Consider the following 24,474-nt stretch of genomic DNA (forward strand, 5'->3'; position numbering starts at 1 on the left):
AACATATATTACATTCCAATGGGAAAACCATTAGTGTTAATAACTGAATATGAATCGCTGGCATTTATTATCCTTGTCAGTATGCTAATGCTCATTAGATTTTTAATGAGAGGAAGGCAATAAAAACACGGCATAGAGTTAAAAATGGATATTAATTAGGGTATTAAAATGTCCTTATTTATGTAGTTGTGAAGAGGAAAGCTTGTAATTGAAACACTGATAATAGAAACATTTCCTCACTCTATTTCTTTCCCCTCCTACTTCTATTTTTAAAACACTATACAAACAGAAATAGAGAATGAAAGACACAACTTGTTTTAGGACAAAATTTTAAAACATCTCCCTTGAGGTGGTGTGTGTGTGTGTGTGTGTGTGTGTGTGTGTGTGTGTGTGTGTGTGTTTGTGTATAGAGTTTTTTTGGTGTGTGTGGTGCTTGTATGTGGTGTATGTGTGGCATTTATGTGTGTATCCCCAGACAAATGTATATTCACTTTGCAGGGTGAACATGATATAGTACTCTAGTTTTGTAAATTAGAAAATGTCTATATATATATATATATATATATATATATATATATTATATAATCAGTGTTTCTCAAGAGGTTGTGTTAATACTGAAATTCGCCAGAAAAACTAGTTCCAATATTTTGGTTGAATTTAAGCAAGTTTTTATTAAAATACTGAATACTGACCAAGATGGAATTTGGTGAGGACCATCACATGGAAACTTTCCAGATAAGTGGCCCCAAGACACGTGTTGGTGCTGCGTATTATGGACAATACTCCACTGTACTTTCCCATGAGGCTTTGTTGTTATCTTTCAAGAACTACAGCTTCAGAATCCCAGGAAGTTACCTGGTCTTTGGGCAAATGGGGCTTACAGGTTAACTTTGGGTCTAACAGTTGCCATGCAGAAGTTAACCTGGCTTTGAATTTTTCCATCACCACTCTCTGGTTATTTTCAATGAAAACAAAACACCCCCCCCCACAAGTTCTCACTTAAGAGGGAATAAGAAATAATTCATTCTGGAGCCAAATTTTAGTGAGCATGGCCTGGGAACTCAGTTTTATGCTACCATGAATTCCATGTTCCAATGTAGAAGCAGTTTCATGGAGTTTTGTAATTTTAAAGAGTAATAAGAATCATAAGTCGAGATGAGTTTAAAATACATTGGTGGGCACATCAGGAGGTGGTTAGAGCAAGATGTCAGAAGCTTTTCCATAGGCCTCTGATGACATTCTTTGCTTTTGGGTTGGTAGAATCTAGTGTTCTGCTAAGTTAACAGATCCCCAAAAGTTTTTTTATCTCTTAGTCACAGGATGTTAATTCCAACACAGAGGTGGGTAAAGAATGGTAACTGAGGGGTCTAATACTAGCTTGAGATCAGGGAATTAGCCTGTGGTCCTTCAGCACTACATCCTCTCTACCCTACTACAGTTCTAGTCAATCATGCTCTGCATATACAACTTATTTCCAAGGATTCTCATTGACAACATATTGAAGAAACTCCCTGAACTGCAACTTCTGTGTCAGTAAAACAAGACTGAAAGTTAAATATGATTCTCTATGTAACATCCTGAGCACAGTTCCTAGCACATAGTAGGATGCATAAAATGATCTGTTATGACTTCTGATCAGGTAAACTGAGGATGGCTACTCCTTTCAAAACAGCCTGCTTGAGCTTTCCTAATTGCTGTCAGTAAGCCTCATCAGTGTGAGTTCTTTTGTTAAGCCCCATGAGCTGGGGCATCCACATTTCATACATGTCACTTTCAATAAATTAAAATGAGTGACCTTTATCTGTGCTGTACCTCTGGGCTTGTGTCAACTTTGTGTGATGCACAGATAAGTGAGAAATAGCATCTGTCTTCAAGTAGATAATTAGAATCAGTATTTTCAATTTCAGCAATTTAGATTTTGTACACTTTTTTTTTAAAAAAAACTGAAAATTAGAATCTGTCTAAATGAAAAATGTCTTTAGTTTATCCAAGTCACTGCTGTCTAGTTATAAAATAAAAAAAATTAAACATATAAAAATTACACACATTTACATTTCCTGGAAATGACCCAGTATCATTTTTCTTTTACTTATGGCATATTTCAAGAAGGCAAATGTATTGATAAAATTAACATGTTCTTATTCTTCACAAGAGAATGATGGATGGAGGGCTTGTGACAGTGTGTTTTGATAGTTTGCCTGAACCAAGGCTCACCTCTGGGACAACTTTAGGTTGGTGATGCAGAGCTCCCAGCTTTTTTTACCAGAATTGATTGCTCAGGCCATAGTCTGAAGTTTGACACACCCGTAAATAGATCACTTGCAGTGAGTGGGGCAATAGGCAAATCGCTTTACATGTGGTAGTCCTCAATGTCCGCATTAAAACATTTTGTAGTACAGTCCTTGGCAAAAAAAGAAAGTATTATGACAACTCATTTTTTTTAAAAGAAAGTTGTTTTCTTTTTAAAATATGTGAAAGCATTTCTACCCCCATTGTCTACCATGCCTCAGTCATATTGATAATCCTGAGATTCGCCAGAGAAAAGCTCCACCATTTTAAGCTAAATTTGAAGCAAGCTTTAATTAAATACTGACCAAGATGGACTTTGTCAGGACTATTACCTGGAACTCTCAGCTGAGTGGCCCCAAGACATGTGTTGTAGGGGCTTTTATGGATAAAACCATTTGGCCATTGCTATTTTCCCATAAGGTGTTGTTATTTTTCACGAATTATAACCCTCAGCATTCCAGGAAGTTATCTGATCCTTGGGTGGGTGGGGCTTGCAGGTTAATTTGGGGCATTACAATATCTCATACATTTCACTACCCTTCTCCTCACATAATGCCTCTTCCTCACCTCCTACAGGCCCCTTTCCAGTTTCCTAGGCTCTACCCATACTCATTGCCACACAAAAGCACATAATAAAATTAGAAGCTGGGATCCACATGAGAGGAATCAGATGTTTGTCTTTCTGAATAAGGGTTTCTTCACTTAGTGTAATGTTTTCCAGTTCTATTTATAGTTCTGTAGATTTCATAATTTCACTTTCCTTTACAGCTGAATAAAATTCCATTGTGTGTTTGTACCCCCATTTTCTTTAACCATTTATCTGTTAATGGTAACCTGGGGTGATTCCTTTTCCTTGCTATTATGAATAGAGCAGCAAGAAACACAGATGTGCAAGTTCTCTGTTATAAAATACAGAGCGCTTTGGAGATTTGACAAGGATGGTAGGGTGGAGTCAAATTTTAAGTCTTTTTTTTTAAGTGACCAAGAAAAGTCCAAACTGTTTTTATTTTTATTTTTGAGACACCCAACCCTGTTCCAATAGTTCTTGTACCAGTTTGCATTCTTGTCAGCAGTAAGTTAAGATTCCCTTGAATCTCAGTGCCATGAGTGTGAGCTACTTTGCTGTGACTTGTTTGTCAGGGAGGTTCCTGAGGTCCCGAAAGCAATGCAGGCATTTGTTACTGCTGTGGAGTGCCCACCAGGACAAGACTTTAAGAGCCTGTTGCTGAGGACATTACATACTTTGGTTAGACAGAGAAATCAAGTTGGACTTGGGCGAGAAGATTCCTTCTGTTGTTCAGCGCTCAAGTCCCTGATGGTGATGAGAGACCACCGCTGGGAGTGAATTGTCATCAACAGTCACATGTAACTGTGAGTGATGCATAGAACAGTATAGAGAGGTCAGGCAGGATGTTCCCATTGGTAACAGAGTGGCAAGTTTGCTGTACTTGGATTTGAAGTATCCTCCACAGGAGGAAATTCTTGTCTGGTACTTCATATCTAGCCCATGGACAAGAAGAAGATCACAGTCCTCAATGGAGAAGTAACTGCTGTTATTTTGCTAAATGGGTATGATATGCCCGTACAATTGACTTCTATACGATTATTTCTTACCCATAGATTGATTACTGCTCTCAGCCGATGATTGGAACAGCTTCTGTTTTTCTCTTTCAAGTTTATAAATATGAAAAGCAAAGTTTCAGTGATTGGAGGGTGCTTCCCAGAATCATGCCTTTCCTTCCTCACCCTATGACTAGCTTAAGGATGTTAATATGAATGATGTAATAAATTGAGACACACAAAAAAACAGTTATTGTAAATGCTATCCTGAAAGACTTCATTTAGCTCACAATTTAGAATGCATAATTTTTAATTATATGAGATCATTAGCCAATTTGAAATTCCATGGACTCACATGTGAAATCTCTGTAGTGCTGGGTCAAAAGGGATGAGAGCATTTCAGTGGGTCCTGACATCACTCTCTTCTTTAAGAGAAGGGATTCTTACCAGGATAGCTAGGTATTTCTTTCTAAATGCCCTAAGAACTGATAGAAGTGTGAACACCTTGGATCAATAGTAACTGCTACTTTAAAATTTGAAATGACCCTTTCAACCCCATCTCCAGAGCCTCTCATTGTGTCCTAGCCACAGCTCTTCTTCATTGATTTTTGCTTCATTTGTCTGTGAAAACTCATAGTCCTTTGAGCTACATCCTGGAAGCGTGAGCAGATAAATTCCTCTCCTTTCTCCCAGTGGAATGTCACATCAGTTGTCACTTATACCTTTCACATGTGCTTACTTGGGGAACAGGATTAGTAATAAGTTAATGTATTATAAGCTTATTCTTTGACATGAACTATATTGTGGGTTTCATATATATTTTCTCATTTAGTCAATGCAAGAACGTTTTAGGAACAACTTGAAGTCAGAGCTAATGTGACTCAGGTCAGGGAGGTGTACTTTTAGGTCTAGTGATTAATTTTACTAAAAAATAGCAAGTATTTGCAGAGATGACAGCATTTGTTGTATTTGTTGAAGAGCCAATGAAGATGAAAATTTATCTTATAAGAAAAAATAAAAAGGAAACACAGATTAAAAGCTTAATTTTACTTACTTACATGATCTAATTAATAACATAAGATTCTTGCTAAATATTCATTTTACTAAATGGTTAAGGACAGAATGCTTCAGGTATATGGTTCTATGTAGCTCTTTGGTATGCAAAGACCAGTATGGGTGGGTATTCATTATCCAAATAGGAGTCAGGGATGGTTACTGGCTAGAAAGAGATATCACTCTAGAAAAAGAACCATAGGGGCTGGAGAGATGGCTCAGAGGTTAAGAGCACTGGCTGTTCTTCCAGAGGTCCTAAGTTCAATTCCCAGCAACCACATGGTGGCTCACAACCATCTGTAATGAGATCTGGCGCCCTCTCCTGGCATGCAGGCACACGTGCAGACAGAACACTGTATACATAATAAATAAATAAATCTTTAAAGAAAAAGAAAAAGAACCATATAGAAAAATAATCATAATTTGAGACATTGACATTTGTAGTTTTGTAGATCAAAGCTGGTCACATGTAGGCAGTTTCATTATTTTGACTTCATATTTGACTATGTAATGATTTATGATGTAAAAGCTTTTGAATATTTCCTCTAAGAATGTAAAATGAGCAAGGTGGTGCTGGCACATGTCTTTAATCCCAGCACTTGGGAGGCAGGCGGATCTCTGTGAGTTTGAGGCCAGTCTAGTTAGAGGCCAGTCTAGTCTACAAAGTGAGTTCCAGGACAGTCAAGGCTGTTTCATAGAGAAAACTTGCCTTGATAAAAAAGAAACAAAACAAAACAGCAACAAAAAAGAAAAGAATGTAAAACGAAAATAAGAATAAGGGGAAGTCTCTATTGCTCATCACACAGTTACAGTTGTTTGTGTTAGAAGTGGACATGAATTTAGCCTCAGCAAAGATTTATTAAGTATTATGGGAAATACTTTCTATTTCAAGAGAAGAATAACAATCCTTGAAGTCACATAATTTAGATTATATGAAAGTGGAAAGTAAATACAAGGAAGCACTTATCAGCATCAAATGTTTCTGTTATAAAGATTTATAGGTGGGAATCATCATTTGCTTTTCATATTTGTCCCTAAACAGGACACATATTGAATCTTAGATACTCTCAGCACAATAGATATTTTCAGATTATTATTTTATATACATTTATATTTAAAATTTAAAGGTGGGGATAGTCAAAAATTTCTGACCTCTCATGAATGAAATAAACAGTCGAAGTAAAATGCTGTGACTAAGGTATTAATCATATTTTAAAGTGAGTTTTTTAGTTTGATTAAAGATATTTTACATCTTTATTACTTATTACTAATCCTGTTCCCCAAGTAAGCACATGTGAAAGGTATAAGTGACAACTGATGTGACATTCCACTGGGAGAAAGGAGAGGAATTTGTCTGCTCACGCTTCCAGGATGTAGCTCAAAGGACTATGAGTTTTCACAGACAAATGAAGCAAAAATCAATGAAGAAGAGCTGTGGCTAGGACACAATGAGAGGCTCTGGAGATGGGGTTGAAAGGGTCATTTACAGGCGAGGATGATATTTAAATGAGAAGACAATGGTAAGAAGCAAAATGAATTTTTAGAGCAACAATAGCCTACTTATGGGGATACTTTAGACCAGTGGTTCTCAACCCTGCTAATGCTGCGACCTTTTAATACAGTTCCTCATGTTGTAGTAATCCTCAATCACGAAATTATTTTGTTTGCTACTTCATAACTTAATTTTGCCACTGTTATGAATAGTCATGCAAATACCTGTGTTTTCTGATGGTCTTAGGAGACTGCTGAGAAAGGGTCATTTGACTCATGAAGGGGTTGTGACCCACATGTTTGGAACCTCTGATTTAGATGGTAGTAGAGACACCAGAGACAGATTGGATGTTGATAGATCAAGCTTTTTAACTTTTTAAATTATTTACTTAAAAGTTTTTGATATTATACTATTATTACATTTCTCCCTTCCTTTTCCTCCCTCTAGTTCCCCCTTATATGCTTTTCTTTGCTCTCTTTCAAATTCATGCCCTCTTTTTTATTATTATTGGATGCATCTATGTATTTGTATATATAAATATATGTATCCATAAATATAACATGCTCAGACTGTTACGTTTTTAGGGCTAACTATTTGGTATTTAATAACAAATGGTGTGCTCTTCCCTGGAGAAGACTATTTCTCCCACTCTTAGGATTCCTTAGTTGCCTGTAGTTCCTTGTGTAGGGATGAGGCCTCATGGAGTTATCCTTGTTTACTTTGATATGTCTATTGGTATTATCCTTGTTCAGTTTGAGTCATCATGTTGGTGAGATTTTTTATGGGTTCAGCTTCTGATATCCCTAGGAAATACAATCTCACAGCAAACTCTATCTTCTGGCTCTTACAATCATTCTGCACTCAGTTCCACAGTGTTTCCTGAGCATTAGGTGAGGGTGTATTTTACTATTCAGTGCTAGTGAAGTTGTGGATGTCAAAGGAGAACCTACAATCATTACTTTAATAAACCAGCATAACCCCTAACAACAATCTAAACATTTGTCCTTATACCCAAGATAAGTGCAGTCTTCATTCATCATCAAGGAAACTTCTCTATGCAAAGATGGAGACTACTATAGAAAGCCACAACCCATCAAAATGCAGAGTTATGAAGCACAGTCCTAACAGATTAAACATTTAAAAATTATTATATTCTAAATCTTTTATAATTCACATGGACCAGAGCTATCTTTTCAAGTAGATCACTAGGATCTAGTTATAAGGTTAAAAATCAGTTGTTTTCTCCTGCTATACAATACAAACTTACTCATAAAAACTGCTTGGCTTGTACTTTGTGCACATTTAAATTTACAGATGATACAAACCAAAGTATGAACTGTTAAGGGTAAGTATAAATCTTAACAAAAACAAAAAAAATTTATAGACATAGTGCTTATTTCATCCACAGAAGTCAATGAAGATAAAAATTCATGTTATAAGAAAGAATAAAAAAGGAGTTGATAATTAAATGCTTAATTTCCTTCACTTATGCACACTAATGAATGCCATGAGATTCATTATAAGGACTATACATTTTGTTAGATGATTAAAAAGTTGACAAACATCTACTAAATGTCATTAAATATGCTAAATAATTAAAAATTGAAGGGAAACCAGGCAACTTTTCAGAAATTGACAATGGCAAGCTCTCTTTGTTTATTCTGCTTAGAATAAAGTAGCATGGACTAGTTGGCTCATGACTAACACAGACTCATAGTTTCTCATAGTTCCAAAGCTGAGAGACATACCTAACGCCAGCATGGTCAGATTTTGATGACATGTTACAGGTGACAACTGACTTATTTTTTTCCTCCAGTGGCAGAAAAGAAGGTGAAAGTGTTCTCTGGGATACCTTTTATTTGGGCTTTCCTTCCATTCATGAGGGTTCCAGGCCATGACCTCATGAATTTCCAAAGACTTCACATAATGCTATATAACACTAATGACCAGAGTGAAGTGATGCAATTATTCTGTTCCTACAATGGACTAGTACAGAAAGAGGCAATGGCAGAGGCACAATGAAATAAAACTAGAAGAAAAATTAATGTGTCAATTTTCTTTTGATGAACTTGAGATCTTTGTTCCACGGTTTATAATCTCAGCTCCCTCAACAGCTTGCTTACTAATCTTACCACAAACATTGGAAAGAAAGATGTAACCCACAACTTTTTAAATTAAGTTTGTCATGAGAAGAATGTTTAAATTAAGTTAGATGCTAAGCAAAAGAAATGAAATTCAAACGTTGGTTAATAAAGTGCCTAAGAAGATAGTAAATATCCAGGCATGCAGTGCAGCAGACTGTATGTACTCCTAACCTACAAAGTCTCAGCAGTAATGCACTCTGGGAAATCAGCCCCAGGCCTTCTGGGAGAGGATAAATAAGCAAGGAGGGGAGGAGGGGACCTTTGTTCTGTCTCTGAACTAGCTCTTTACAAGTTTAATCAAATTTGGAATTCGAGGGTTAAGGCTGAAAACTTTTAGAGCAGATCTGGTTTTGCTCAGATGATAATAGCATCACTCCAGAGATTCCCAGCCAGTTGTCAGGGATATACACAATGAGGTTCAGCTCTACAGTGTGGGAGCCGGCAAAATCTAGGTAGAAGTGATAGACCCCAGACTCAGGGCACTATCCTCTAAGGTGGGCGCCCCAGAAACCCGGATTCCAGACCAGTTGCTGCAATCACATGAAGCTTTATTTTAACCGTTTGCACACACAATCCCTACACAATTCAGTGAGAGGAGCCCCGAACAATAATTGCAGGCATCTTTTAAAGTCAAAAACCACAAAAATTAACATAGCGTTCGGGGCAATACACAATTGGCTAGTTTAAAGATCAGCACCGGAGAGGGGGAGTACAGCTATGGGGACTTTCCATGGGGGCTGCTTTTCTTCCTAGAATAGCCACAGGATCTTCTGCTAGACCCAGACAACGTCACAAGGTTATTCTGCTGATGCCACGAGAAATATGACAAGAATATTTCTGCTGAGGCTAACGGTTTGGGGACCTGGTTTGGGGGCCCGAGGCTGGTACTCGTTCCTCTTTCTCATGTTTAATTCTTTCAGAAGGTCCTGAGGATCTATGTGGGTTGAACATTTCTGATTGGTTCACTGATGTTGAGCTTAGCCTTATAACTTTTTTGGTCAATGAAATGTTATAGTATCTAAAAAGGCATATTTTAAAAATTCTGATTATATTCTGTATTCTATGTCTGTCTCCTGGGATCCTTAGGTAGTGGCTGCATCATCAGTCTAGGCCTATATTGCATGTATGTATCTGAGATCAAGCTCAGACTGTAGCCTTAGGTAAAGGCTAATTGATCCACAGCCTGAAGCAGGCCTACTCATCCAGACAAGCCTTGCTGAGTCACTGGAACCTAGTGTCCCTCAGACCTGTGAGTGCAGTGATATCTCACTATGATTGTAAGCCATTGAGTTTTTATGTGACTTATTTTGGAGCGTATTGTCAAAATAGGAAACTAATAGGATTATCAAAGTGCATGTGTATAGTTTCCTTTCAAAATCTTTAATATTATCCCTGGGTATTTGCTATTAATATTTATTAACAGGAATTTTTACAGTAACAGTTTTTCATCGTCAACTGCACAGCCTGCAGCTTTTGTCCTAAGTGTTCTCAGCCCCAGTTCACCTGGAAGACTCATCAGGAGCAAAGATAACAACTACCCTTTAGCTAGATCCTCTTAGTATTTTGAAAATATTTCATCAGTTCATAAATGCATGGATTCAGCCAGTGAATATCAAATGTGATCCATGCATGTATTTGCTCATTAGAGAAAAGGCCCAATCAGTCCACATGTTTAGTAAAAGCACCAAGAAAGTCGTTTTCTTCAAGAACATCTGTCAAAAAAATCTTTCTGCTGAGTCATTGATACCCAGGAGATTCTGCTGAGTCATTTATCCCCAGAAGATATGTTCACATTTTCATACCATTATGAGAAGTGATTATATTTGCAGAAAGGAGTAGAAATAACAGTGATGCGGCATGATCTGAGGGGTGTCTCTGAGTTGGGGGTCCTTAGTATATATGAACCACTGTTTGGTATAAAGATGTGTTGTTGTTTCCTTATTTTAGAGAGGCTGATTCTGAACTGGAAAGTTTTGTAAAATACGAATAATTTCTCTATGAGGGGATAAGAAAAAGGAGAATTTTGAATCAAACTGAAAATTGTTTCTGTAAATTAAATGTCTACCCCAAATGGAGTTTAAAAAGCAGTCAACTTTAGAGAGAAGTGTGTTTGATTGTTTTAATGAAAAAATTTTATGGAATTTATTTTGATCATATTCTTTCCCCTCTCCACACTCCTTCCAGGTATTTTCTACCTCTCTACCCAGCAAACGTCATGTCCTCCTCCCCCCAAAAAGAAAAGGAAAATAACAAAACCCACAAAAATCAAAACAAATCAACAAACAAAATACCAAAGTAAACAAATCAAACAAACAAAAAGCACACAATAAACAGAGTGTATTTTTTGTTGGTCAAGGACTCCTGGGCATGGGGCCTGCCCTGGCATGTGACTGAAATACCCTGTGTTAATCCACTGGATGAAACTGATTTTCTCTTTCCCAACAGTTATCAGTTGGAAATTGTTCCTTGGTAAGATTTCCGGCTTTGCGTCCAATTCCCTCATCTGTGCTGGAATTTTGTCTGGTTTGGACTTGTGTACATGTTTTTTAATGTGAACACAGTAATCTTTCTTTTGATTTCTAGCATGCATCATGATTAAAGTGCTTTGTAATGTACATATTCCATCCTTGACTGAACTACTTACCAAGTTTGAATGATTTTCTAAAGAAAACATTTTCATTCTTAACCAATTTTGTTATCAAACGACTCTCTTTTCATTATTAAAAATTTACAACTTAGTTGTTAAGGCCAAAACATTAAAAATCCTATCAAAATAATAGTAACAGTAACAAAATAATATCCAAAAGTGTACTGTGTGTTGGGCAATGTTATAAGAGTTCTGCGTGCCTTATTTCAATTATGCCTCACAATACTCTTTTTATATGGACACCATTATTACTCCTGTCTTATAGATAAGAAAAATAAAAGTTTAATTAACCTCTCAATGTCACACAGAGAGTAAATGATAAAAGTAAGATTCTAACCCAGGCAATCTCATTTTAAAGCCTGGATTCTTAACCATTTATACTGGTCAATTACTAATGCTGTAACCTGAAAGACTGATCTAATTAGGATGCTTATTGGTCATAATTTCCCTCTCAAGGCATTGGAACAACTAAAATCCATCTTTAGTAACTGGCAAAGACCATCTCATTGGCACAGCAAAAGGCCAGGATGTCAACAGGTGGAACAATTGTATGCCAGATGTAAGACAAATTGCTAAACGGTCTTATGAATAAAAAACCCAGAGCCAGATATTGGGGTAAAAACTGAGAGATCAGCTAAGCAGAAAGAAGACAGCCACATTCTTACCGCTAGAAATCCTCAGCCAAAGAGAGCCCTTCTTCCTGCATACCCATGACAGTATGCCTTTCTGTCCCTGCCCTCTCACTTCCTCTCTCCACCCAGCTACACTTGACTTTGAAATTGACTGATTCTTTTTTTCCATGTATCCTTTGGTAGGAATGATCAGAAAAATGATAAAAGTTTAATTTTGAATATGGAGCTCTTTTTTCTTTTTTCTTTTTTATTTTATCGAATTACCAAAGTTTTAAGTTTTATGAATGACAATTGAAAGAACTGGATTATCAATTTCCACAGCAAAACTAGAACAAAATTCTAGTAAAAGCAATGATTAAATTTTGTTTTTTTGTAATTTTGGAACAACATGAAAATAAATATTGTTTGCATAATTGGTGATCAAACATTTATTTTGCAATAGGACATTGGGATGTTTCTAAGAGTTTGGAAGTGTAGCATTCATTTAAAAGCCGAGCATGAAGATGCACATTTGTAATTGCAGTACTGTGAGGGTGGAGACAGTACACCCTGATGCCCTTGCTGGCCAGCCAGTTCAGCCAATCAGTGAGCTCCACATTCAGTGAGAAACCTCCAGGGATAGAGGAAGTTACAATGTCAACTGAGCACACACAGGCAAGCACACCTGCACATATAAGTGCACACACACACAAGGGTACACACACACACACACACACACACACACACACACACACACACACACACAGCACACACATCCTCCTTAACCCCACAGTTTCCAAGTTCCTAGATTCATGGTGCCAGTCACTAGGTTGTTATTCAACATAAATGTGATTGGCTGGGAAAACTGTGGAGACTGATCCATTTGAACAGTCCTGGTGGTTGATGTTATTTTAGAAATACTTTGCAGTCCTTTCTTGGAAGGGTAGATCTTGCCACTGTTTTACATCCCATTCTGTGTGAAATAAAGATCTGAAGTCAACTTGAAATAATGATGGAACTTGTTAGTTTTCATTGCAGAGCAAGCACCATCATTTTCCAGATCAACATAATGAGACCAAAGAAGCCTATTTAATATCAGAGCTTGATTTGAAGTAAAATTGGACATCTTGAACAAGGCAGAATTCCATCACAAGTTAAGTAAAAGTGCAATTATCCTTTCTCAGAATCCTAGATACCTTCAATTATGATATAGGAGAGACAATCACAAAACCAGATGCCTAAGTGTAATCAAAAGCTTATATAAGAGAGGGAGGTCAGTGAGTTAATAGATGTGGAATAATGATGTGTATTTTTTTATCATCTCGCAGGGTTTACCAACCCTCTCCAATTGCTGAGTTGCAAGGATTTCTGAGGATGTGAAGCTTCAGCATATGATATATACGGGATTCAAAAGGACATTTGAGAAGTCACATGTGTTGAACTGCCTCTGCCCTTTTCTCATTCTAGTCACTATGAAGTAAAAAGAGTATGCTTGCAAATGTACATAGGACCTCCTGCATAAGGACAATTAATTCCCTCTGTTGAAGATGTTTGTAACATCGATTAGTTGAAAACTTTGAACATAATTCTGAAATGAACCAAATAAAGATGTACAGTCCATAAAACTTGATCCACATTGAATTATACACACATCCTGGGTATTGATGCTTTGTAATAATATAACTCCCTCGGGCATTTTTCTATTGACTACTGTAGAATAGCTAAGTAAGTCAGAGCAATTTTATGTGTTAGTTTCATTTACCTGCTTTAGATTCCTTAGATCCTTTGATTGATTTTAATGAAGTTTTATTCTGTGAAATGCATTCTGGCAGGCTTTTGGCTAGCTATTTTTTAGAGTTTCATCTGTCTAAGCATGATAAATGTTGCTATGACTAAGGAGATAGTTACATTAGATAAAAGTTACTTGTAAAATGTTATAGTAGATAAAGTTAAACTTGCAATTTGCATTTGAAGACAAAACCTACAAGCAAATACACCAGAAGCTGCATGTGCAGCCTTCAGTTTGAATGGGTGAAAGACTAACAGCTGGCTGACTACGGAGGTGGGAGGTGGAAGTGAAGTCCCTCTGCTAAGGCTGTTGGTTGTGGTTGCTTGCTTGCTCTCTACGCATGCGCTGTTCTCTGGGAGCTGCTGCTATCGTTGCTCTATGTTTTATTTTTCATGTGGAGATTGTTTCATAGAGCATAAATCAGAGTACAGGGTATGCTTGTCATCACTTCACTAATACACTTGTCTTTTGACTTTAAGAGGTGAAGGTAAATGGAACTGTGTGTTTGACCCTCATGGGGACAGTTATACATTTTCCTAGGCCACAGCTCTTCTTGGCAATAAACACTGCCATGTTAAACCAACTAAGCATGTTATTTTCTCTATTTCATGAAGAAATTTCACAGAGCTTTGAGAAAACAATGTAGAACTTCTGGCTACTTCAGTGGTTTAGAAGTGTGGGATAAGTATACAATGACTCTTTTGTCCCTTATATTGTACCAACACTGGTAACATTTGCTTCTTTCCCAGTTCCTAAATCAGGACTCCTAAACCCCTTGGAATACCTTGCATGCATCTTTAGTTATAAAGCAACTACTGGTGGACTTCTCTGTAGTGTCAGGATGGGGTCTTATCAACAGAAAAACCCAGTGTAGTAGAAGCCTGGAATAGTCCTACACCCTCTGATCTCTGAGACAAAGTTGAGGATGGAGATTAATGGATTAACAGCAGGTTATGCTTATAAGATTCATGAACTGATACATATCCTAGGAAGTTGCTGTGGCATAACTCCAAGGGACAGACAATCCTGTACCTCTTCATGTAACTATTCATATAATAAACCAACAAACACAAACATACATGTCTTTCTGATTTCTGTAAGCTATCTTAGCAAATTACTGAAGTGGGGAGGTAGTCTTTTTCATATAACAGCCTTATAGCTGTTATATGAAAAGTTTGGGTTATCCCGGAATTTGGAACTAGCATCTGGCGGGAGAGGAATCTTTTAAGAGTAAGCCCTTAAACTATGAGATCTTTTAACTTAGCCATTAGTGACAGAATTGAATTGAATTTTTTAACACCTGGTTGGTGTTTGGAAAACCAGACAATTAGTCATTGGCATTGGCAAATACTCAAGTGTAGGGAAATTAAGTAGTTCGATTTCTACTGCATGTTACTGTCCCCAGATAAATCTAGAGATATGCAAATATTACGGTATGCTCAAACTATGCCTTTTCAATGAAATTCAAGGGGCTAGAGGGATGGCTCAGCAGTTAAGGGCACTTCGCTGCTCTTGTAAAGAAATAGGGTCCAGTTCTGAGCAGTGATGTGGTAGTTCACAACTGTTTATAACTCCTGTTCCAGGGGATCTCTTGGTCTCTGTTGGCACTAGGCACATATGTGGTGAGCATACATACATACACAGAGGCAAATGCTAATACTCATAAAAAGAAATGAGTAATTATTTAAAAGCAATTCAAGAGCAAGTGGTAGTTATGGTGACAAAGATGATTCGGATAACTAGGTTAATAACCAAATGTATGGAATAGTTACTAAAAGTCATTCATTGATCAGAGCATTTTTCATACATTGTTTTATTTAATTGTTAGACCAATGCACAAGATAGCTATCATTATCCCTTCCAGTTTAAAAATGAGTAAATAGAGTCTTGCCAATACTATAATAATAAATAACTCTATTAGGGTCACATATCTAGTGTCAGGCGGCCTAGGAACCCAGGTAAAAGAACCTATAGCCATTTTCCAATCAGACAGCTATGAAGATGAAGGGTCATAACTTCCACATAGTCAGGTTTGTAGAAAACTAAGCCCCAAACTTGCTTACCAGCCTAGAAAACAAAAGCCAAGTTTAACTGACATGTAAGCACTGGCTTGAAATAGGTCCTTCAACCACATAAGGGAAAGATTTTTGGAGGAAATGATCAGTAGGAGACTGGGTGACAATAGCAGTTGGTTTTGTGGCGGTTGGTGTGATAAGAAGCACAAGAGGTGTTTATCTGGCCACAGGTTTTCCAAGAGAAGTATGTAGTGGAAAGAATGGGGATATTTAAGCACGTTGGTTAGCTGATGTGTGTTGTGGGATCTTACCTTCTATAGCGGAGGTCCATGGCCTGGTTTTAGTGCTGATTCTGGCAGAAGAAGATGCCAGGGTTAGAGTCTAGACCACTCTAAACAGAAGCTCATGACACAAGAATTCTTAAGATTTTTTATTTACTTTATGTAGGTGAGTGCTTTGCCTGTACTCTGTATATGCATGGACACAGTGTATACCTGGTGTCCATGGCCAGAAGATCTCATAGAACTGAAGTTATGGACCATTGTGAGGTGCCATGTGATCGCTAGTGTCTGAACCTGAGTGCTCTATAAGAAGAGCAAGTACTCAACCCCTGAGCCATCTCTCCATCTCCCAACGATGAATTTTGTGTATTCTTATGGAAGATTTATTTCTGGATAGAGGTATGTAGACCCAGGGTGTTTGGGGTTTGTTGGAGGTTGGAGGATGTACTTGCAGTTGTCTTTTGTGTTGGGTAAGTCAAAAGCAAGGCTATTGGTTCTTGCCATTTGTGTGGGGAAAGAGGGATTGGAGAAAGGAACATAAAATGATTTAGCTTGCCCCTCTAGTATCAGCAACTTTAATGTGTTTATTTTAATTCTGAATGTTCTGTTCATCTGATATTATTAATTTTAGTTTACTGCTGAGAATAAATAAAACATGGGGCTTTAAAAAAAACACTCCAAAGTTATAAAAGTAGTGGGAAAATCTAGGCTTTAAATCCAGCTCAACTGACTCCAGATACTTTGCTTTTTATACAATAGCATGTGGTGAGACATATTTTGTTAGCTGGAAGTCTCCTGCCTGAGTCTACTAATATGAATTGTGAACATATGGTCATGCCTGAATCTTGTCTAGACCTTTTGTTAAAACAAGGAGACAACTGCTGTGACCTATGGCTTGTGTTTTCCCCCAAGTTTGTCTCAATGTTTTAAGAAAGCAAGTATTGCATGTCTATACTCAGCTTTCACTGAACGTTTCCACAGTCATCACTAATAATTCTGACAGATAATAGGAGGGGATTGAAACAGAAGTTGTTATTTGCAGGGGCTGTGAGAGAGCTTGGCTTTTCTTGTAGAGATGGATTGGGAAGCACCAGCTGTTGTGTCATGGGCTCTGTCTTAAACAGTGTTCCTCATCCTCCACATCCCAGTCATCACACAGATTCTCCACACAACTTCACTGCATCACTGTCAACTTGAAACCGTAGTTGAGGAAGAAATTTCTGCCTGAGCTTACTCCAGGGTCTGGGTGGACATTGGCTCTCTCCAGTCACTGACTCCTGGTTGTCATAATTTCCACATAGCATAGTGCTCTGTATGCCATCTAATGACTACTCCATCCTGGTAGAAAACAAGTACTCAAGGTAGCAGTATTTTCACCCCTTTGTACCCCCTTATTTTTCTAAGTATCTAATAAGTCTTTGTTAAGATGAGAAATTGTAGCTCCAGGGAGAACTGCTTGAGGCTTCTTTACTGGACAGGCATGTTAAGGGGTGGAAAGGTCCTAAGTAGAAACCCTGAGGCATGGGCAGGAAAATGCACTTGGCTGAGAATGTTCTAGACAGTAGTTGAAGGATATTTTTCAACATAGGTAGCTAGTTACAGGGTCTGGCTATTGGTCCCACCTCTGCAAGTCTCTGAATTTGGATACAGCCCTTAATGCAATCACTCACTTCTTTGTTTATTGCCTAACAAGGTAACATTGGCTAATCTATAGAATGACATACCATGAGAGTTCTTTGATTTTTATCAAGTACTGCATGAACAAAGAATATATCTAATTATTTATACTAAATAACTAGTCTTATTTAGAAAGGAGCCTTAAGAACCCAAAACTGAATAACATAACAAACAATAGGAAAAAAAAATGGAACATTAGAAATCCATTTACTTCAATGAAAATACCTGACATTACAATAAAAATAATTTTAATGTAACACCTTGCTTTAAAATGTTATTAGAAACTGTCACACCATATAATCATGCACGCCTCCTGCATTCTAATGAAAATAAACTGTTGTTTCTTTTGAGCCTGTCTCCAGAGGAAAGTCCTCAGGGATAAACCCAGTCATTCAGTCGCATAATAATACGACTGTCTTTCTGTGTCCTGGCAGACAGTGATGTACAGAGGAGAATGCAGAAGGCAGTGGGAATGAAAACTGAATGTGGCGTTTTTTGTCATGACTTTATTTCCTACAGCTGACTGTCTTAGATACTTTCTTTCATTTCATTCTCAGTAAGCTATAGTTTGACTCTACATTTAAATTATCTGGCTTTTAATACCGTCTTTACTTCACCCCAGTTACTTTGAGACATATTTATCTCTGTGAGCATCAGTTCTTTTAACACAGAAAGAGCATATTAATTGCTTTCAGGACTCAATTAGAACATGCACACCAGGTGCCTGGGGCTGTAGCTCAATGGTAGAATAGTTGCCTAGCATGTTTGAGTTTCCGGGTTCAATCCCTGCATGTCCCTCCTCCCCTGAAAAAAATCCAACAGTGAAACTTACGAAAAATGTCTTGGTGCATGCTAGCCATCAATAAATGTTAGAAACTGTCCTGATTGTCACCTTGTTTGGGGGCTGCCATCATGGTAGCAGAACCACCATATCTCATATTTGGATGTTTTCAAGAAATAAAATAGCTTAGAATTGATTTATGTTGCATGGGAATATCAGTCAGTCCTGCTTATTCTAGTTAAACTGCCTGGCAATTTCATCCCTACTCAAGTATGTTCCTGTGCCTGTGCATGTGCGTGTGCGTGTGCGTGTGCGTGTGCATGTGCGTGTGCGTGTGTGTGTGTGTGTGTGTGTGTGTGTGTATACACATATATGTGCATGTGTGTGCTTTCGTGTGTGTGCGTTGCTGGACAAACCTAAGGCTCCACATAAGGCTCCTACCACTCTACCACACACCCTGTCTCACTTCCACTGTTTGTGTGCTTAATCAAACCATCAATACTTGAGAAAAGGCCGTTGCTCTTTAATTACCAGTTGTAAACTTAGATGGGAGTAAAGGGAAGTGCGAAAATTAAAGTGAGCTGGATTGATGTACTCCTTTGTATAGTTTTAAGTAGAGTTGTTTAACACTGATATATGATTAACCGTCCTGCTTCTGACTCCTGGGAAATGGTTCTTTGTCAGTGTGGTAGTTCTGAGAGCTCTGCTTTTCCTTTAGCAGGTACTGGTAGAAGCTGAAGCAGATTAACTGTCCCAGGGATGGTGGTGACGAACGCAAGGTATAGAAGCCAGAAGTCCATTTCACCTGGCTGAAATGGTAAGATAGAATAGGTTATTAAATTATGAAAATACTCAGAATTTAAGGAGAGTTTAAAACAAAATAAAACTCATGGTAATTTGGGAAGTGACTGCTGGGTGTAACTGGGCGTCTGGGACAGACACTCCACTTCTGGTTACATACATATGGCACTCCAGCGAGCCGCCCATACATCCACATGAAGTCTGAGAAAGCTTTAAAAAAAGCATTCTAGAACACATAAACAGAGCCAAAAACAGCTTCCTAGTTGTGTCTCTCATGAGGACTGTGGTACAAAGACACAGCGGCGGCAAGCAGGCTTGAGCTACCGTGTGACAGGTTCCTGCAGCTTCACACAAGCCACGCCCACGGTACAGATTCAGACATGAAGTCCTCTAAGGGGTCACAGTATGTTTAAAAGATGTGGGTAGGCTTAAGAGAGAAACAAAAGGATATATAAAGCCTTAGATTAAAAATATAGATTTAAAATAATAAAACAAAGTTCTTAGAAGGGGGAATAAAGTAATATAAAGGAAATGAGTCACATGAGGATGGAAAATACACAGAGATTCTGTATTATATATGTTATTGGGTTTTCTTTGGATTTTTTGACTGTTAATGAGCTAATTGCTGAGAGACATTTGATTGTGGGGGCTGCTAGGTTAAACTAACCTATATATTTTGAAAATATCTTGACTTCAAAATTTGAGTCTGGGGATGTTTTGTTTTGGGGAGGTTCTGCTTTTGTTTCCACAGAAGGTGAGAGACTGTGGGTTCCTTCTGAGTTAATAAAATCAAGTTTGGTTGAGGAAGACCTCATCAAAATCGTGACTACAGACATGGGAAAATAAACCTAAAGTAATGACAAGACACATGACATATATTTTACTTGCTCAAAACATAAAACAAAAAATTTATCTTTGGCTGGCTTTTGTATAATATTCAGTTTATATTTATATTAATATGGATACATATGTTACCTTTAAAGTTTATATATTTTCAGAACAAGGGGGCCATACACCAATAAAAATGGAATGCCCAGATGATCCAATGCTTCAATACACCTCTGTTACAGTTTCCTCTGAGTTCTGCATCCCAAACAGCTTTAAGGCTGTTGGCTGAGATGAACCAGCCACACAAAATACCCCAGTCAGGACTTAGCCATAATTCTAAATTTTCTCAGGGTTCCCATAAGATTACCGGTCTCCCAAATCAACAGGAATTAGTCTAAAAAACTATGCCCAAATTCCCAAAATATTGTTTATGAATGTTTATTTTCATTTAAGGGTGGTTGACTATAAATTGTTAATGGTCATAGTCAATCTCTTTCTAAGGAAGAAAGGAGATATGATACAGAAAAGATACAGAAAAGATATAATGGGGCAAAAGGTAGATTATCATGATAAAAATGGTGGATTATTAAGTCTACTTTAATCCAGAAAAAGTTGTTAATCTAAAAATATTTTACATTGGTATGGATTTTAGTTTGTTGATACAAATTAAAAGTCAATTTTGTTATACTGTATGTATATTTCTACTCTTGTTTAAGGTGTTATGTTTATGCAGCTCATTTAAAAATGTAATGTATGTGGACACCAGACCGACAGCTGGGGTGCCTGCATGGGTCCAAACTAGGACCTCTGCATATGGATGATAGTCTTGTAGCATGATCTGTTTGTGGGACCCCCCCTTGCAATGGCACCAGGATCTATCCCTGATGCATGAGCTGGCTTTTTGAAGCCCATTTCATATGGTGGGATGCCTTGCTCAGCCTTGATATAGTGGGGAGGGGCTTGGCCCTGCCTCAACAGAGTGTACCAGGCCTTGTTGATGCCCCATGAGAGGTCTTATCCTTTCTGAGGAGTGGATGGGGGTGAGTTGGGGGAGGTAAAGAGAGATTGCGAGGAGGGAAAACTGTGGTTGGTATGTAAAATGAATAAAAAAATTAATTAAAAATGCAATGTATAATTAAAAAATACAGGTTAATAGTCATCTATAGTAGTCAAACTTCAAGCTATATTAGTTAGGTTTTCTAGGTATACAAAGATACATTTCAATTAGATAGGCAATATTCAAATACTTCAAAGATCTATAAAATATGGCATTTAAATTTTTTTAAGAACATAGACTTTTCTCAACGAGACACGTCTGCTCCTGGCAGAACCAACTACTTCAAAGAGGATGATGGGCACCAAAGAAGCTCCTTATGGACTTTACTTTCAATGAGTCAAGGCTAGCCATTTGGGCAAGAAATTGCTCTTGCCTGGTCTGCTTGACAGTATGTTGTATAAACTCTGCATGCAGGACCCATAGGAAAGTGACCATTGAACTTTGCTAATACAAGATAGGATGGTCCTTCAGGGTTCCTCCTTCACAGAAAAAACTGCCACACATTCTGCAGGACACAGAGGAAAGTGTCTGATGAACTTTGCCAATACAAGACAGGGCAGTCCTTCAAAATTCCTGCTTCACTGAAAAGTCTGCCAGATACTCTAGGCCTGCAGATTGAAGACAGATGTTCTAACATTACAGAAGAACTTTGGCTGATTGTCCAGGCAGATAGATGTTTCTGTCATTTCTAGAGTTCTGGAAGTTGTTTACAATGCACTTACTGTTTATTCAGGTAATATATCCTTCTGGGGTCTTTGATGGAGTTGAAGACTAGATAGTTATAATTATAGTTTACCTTAGTTATGATAAAAGGTAAATTAGATATGAGACTTTAAATTCACAAAGATAGGATAAATAGAGTATTTTCTTTAATTTTGTCAAATTAAAGAAATAGACTGGATATTGTAACTGATTCTTACTTGATAACTGTTTTTGTTGTATATAATTTTACTATGTTGAAGTTAAAATCTTCCTTTTTGAGTAAACAGAAAGTGAGAAAAGCTGTGAGAGGATCCTTCTGTATGCTGTGAATACGTGTGTTTCTCATTGGTTGAAAATAAAGTTGTTTTAGCCTATAGCCAGGCAGAATAAGGTTGGGCTGGAAAGCCAAATGGAGATACAGGGAGAAGGGTGGAGTCAAAAGAGATGACTACCAGCCACCAAGGAAACATGAGGTGTAGAAAATGAGGTAACAAGCCACAGACCATGTAGCAAAGCATAGATAAGAAATATAGGTTAATTTAAATGAAAAGTTAGCTAGTAATAAGCCTGAGCCACTGGCCGAGTATTTATAAGTAATATAAGCTTCTGAGTGGTTATTTGGGAACTGACGGGTGGGAGAGGACTGTCTGGGATGGGTGAGACAGAGAAAAACCTCTGGTTACAGGTAAGATACATTGTATTATTAAATTATGACAATACTCAGAATTTGAGGAGAGTTTAAAACAAAATAAAACTCATGGTTTTATTTTTAGAGTTAGAAAAGTATAATTACTATTCTGTACTGCTTATAATAATAAGACAATAGCTTTATAGTTCCTTTTTAATTAAAATATTAGTGTGTGTGTGTGTGTGTGTGTGTGTGTGTGTGTGTGTGTGTGTGTGTGGTGGGGCATATGCATACTGTAGTTCACGAGTGAAGTATAGAGGGCAACTATTGTTGACTTCTACCATATGAGTTCTGGGGGTAAAACTCAGGTTGACAGCAAGTGCCTTTACCTTCTGAGAAATGTTGCTGGCCCAGCTTTACAGTTTCTTTATTGTATTATTAATCATTTACTTACTGGCTTTTCTACATTTGAATGTAATTCTCCCTGACCTTCTGAATTGTGTATCCTCCAAAGTATTTTAATAGACTGAATTATTAAATCATAAAAAGTTTAAAATATTCCTTACTTATATAACCCCTGTTTTTCAAGTTTCCTAATTAAAGAAGAAAAAAAATAATGAAAAAGAAAATCACATCTAACTTTCCCTCCTTCAAACCGGGTAAAGGGCATCCAAATTTTAGAGAGAAATGATTTACCATGGCTTGAGGAAAAAGTCTGTGGTTATCTTGGACCGGCTGAGCTCAGAAGGTGAAAGTTGATGTTTCTAACTTAACTGCCTTTCCCACTACTTTAGTTTTCTATTGCTGCCATAAAAACTAATACATCCCAAACTTGGTGCCTTAAAATGCCATACATTTATTTTTTTACAGTTGTGGGTAGAATAAAGGGGCTGGCCGGCTAAGTTTCATTCCAGGACTCTAGGGAAATTTTATTTTCTTACTTTTCCAGTCTTTAGAGCTTGTCTGGCTCCTTTAAAACCAACGCTGCTGCATCTTCACACCATCTTCTTTCTCTCTGACCTCTGCTTATATTCACAGTTCAGTCTCTGCCCGACTATCTGAGCTTGTGAGTACCTAAAGAGTATGCTGATGCTGATGAGTAACCTAGGATAGATTGCTCTGCCTTCCGGTCATCAACTACATCACATGCAAAGTTTATCAACTTATGGTGACATATTTACAGGTTCTAAATATCAGGCTGTGAACATCTTGGGATGATTGTGTGTGTGTGTGTGTGTGTGTGTGTGTGTGTGTGTGTGTGTGTGTGTGTGTATACGTGTGTGTTGTTCTGTGTGCCACACCCACAGAGTCTGAAGCCTTTCCAGCTGTAGATAGGATCTATCAGGAACTCCATAGAGTAGGTTAGTTAATTACCTGTGGAATTTTAATACATAACTGTGGGGGCTGATGTTTGAGTATTATCAGTGGAAATACGGGTCTTTAGCTCATTACGTAGAATTCTTAGGACTAGCTGTGTTTCATTTTTTTAAAAGTCATATTGTAATTCATGCCTATATAGTACATAATGCCCCCAATGAGGTCTGTAACTATATTAAGTACCATTTGTGCAGTGAAAAAAAACTATTCACACTATGATAATAATTATAAATAATCTTGCATTAAGCCATGTCAGGTTTTGCTACCTCTTGGCTTGCAAATACCTGTTTTGTTTCTTTATTGATTTTGTAGTTCTCAATATCATTATGTAGGGAAGACCAAGAGCCACAAATACACACACACACACACACACACACACACACACACACACACACACACACACTATACACAGACATGTATATACACACAGGCACTCATGTATACACATACACAGAGGCATGCATATGCATTACACACATGTACTTCCAGCAGTTGTTCTAATTTTGTCAGGTACATAGGTGGCACTTAAAAAGTTTCAGATTTTGGAATATTTGTAACTAATGTTAGCATACAAAACATTGGATTTCATTGACTTTTTTATACTTATATCATTACACTTGGTTCTTATCACACTTCCCATGGACCTCCCCTTTCTTCCTTGCTGGTCCCCGGACCCAGTAGTTCCTCCTTCTGTTCCAATTATTTTGTGCTTTCTCTTGCACATGAAATATAGATTTAACTA

General features: G+C 37.6%; 1 long non-coding RNA gene across 1 annotated transcript in view; it reads left to right on the plus strand.

Moving 5' to 3' along the window:
• The first annotated feature begins 7,967 nt into the window (after positions 1–7,967).
• Positions 7,968–24,474, plus strand: part of LOC128110775 (uncharacterized) — a 119,755-nt gene continuing 103,248 nt past the window's right edge. The window contains exons 1-2 of the long non-coding RNA XR_008218325.1: positions 7,968–11,007; positions 12,823–19,156. This is a non-coding gene — a long non-coding RNA (uncharacterized LOC128110775). The remainder of the gene's footprint in view (positions 11,008–12,822; positions 19,157–24,474) is intronic.

The sequence above is a fragment of the Peromyscus californicus genome, unplaced genomic scaffold (assembly GCF_007827085.1).
Source record: "Peromyscus californicus insignis strain IS unplaced genomic scaffold, ASM782708v3 Scaffold_15__1_contigs__length_86483966, whole genome shotgun sequence".
NCBI lineage: Eukaryota > Metazoa > Chordata > Mammalia > Rodentia > Cricetidae > Peromyscus > Peromyscus californicus.